Source organism: Rousettus aegyptiacus, unplaced genomic scaffold (genome assembly GCF_014176215.1).
Source record: "Rousettus aegyptiacus isolate mRouAeg1 unplaced genomic scaffold, mRouAeg1.p scaffold_m13_p_3, whole genome shotgun sequence".
In the NCBI taxonomy this organism is placed as follows: domain Eukaryota; kingdom Metazoa; phylum Chordata; class Mammalia; order Chiroptera; family Pteropodidae; genus Rousettus; species Rousettus aegyptiacus.
Genome location: NW_023416306.1, coordinates 113,440,649 through 113,441,498, shown reverse-complemented (window position 1 = coordinate 113,441,498; position 850 = coordinate 113,440,649).

Sequence of the window (850 nt, the reverse complement as noted above, 5' to 3'; positions counted from 1 at the left end):
AGAAGTTTAGAATCCTGGGTTATACTGTGAACTCTGCCTCTAAATATGTGTGTAACCATGTGCAAGTTACTTATTTTCTATATTCTTCGGTTTTCTATCTATTGAAAAAAACAGTGTGGACTAGATAAACCCTAAAGACTCTGAGCTCTGAAACATCTATACTCACATGAAATCAGACTATATGGGCAGAAATGATACAGTGGGTAATTACCTGTACAGGTACAAGTTAACATATTCTACTGTGCTCCATAGTCTAGAAATGCATGAACATTTTGTATATCTAACAAGGCAACCTTAGACTATTTCCTATTTGTTCTTATTTCTCTCTCTCTCTCTCTTTTTTTTTTTTTTTGGCCATTTTGTTTTCACTCATGTTTTAGATGTCAACTATGGCAGTAGGATCTCAGGAGAATAACAGAACAAAAGAGTCAACTTTCAGCTTTTAAGTTTCAAAATAGACTTTGAAATCCTCATCATAGAACACAGGTTGAATAGATTTATTAAAAAAAAAAAACCATGATAATAGAAGAGCTTAATTTCTTGCTCTAGACTTGATAAAGATTCCTCAGGGAAGGGAGGAAGAAAGGAGATGAAGATACAGTGCTTAGACCTAAGTGTGTCCCTAGGGAAAGGGACATTTACACTGCCATTCTCCCCAAAGCAACACTGATTTGAAAACCCAAACGCAAAGGGGACCTGTGTTAGTTTCCTGGGTGGGTCTTGGGAAAATGAATAAGGTCCTAGAGTTCCCCTCGATCCCATGAGTATAGTAGGGTTGCAGTAGGGGGCAAGGGGAATCTAGGCAAAAAGGCTCCAGAACAACCCTCAAGTCTCCTACAGCACAGGGAGC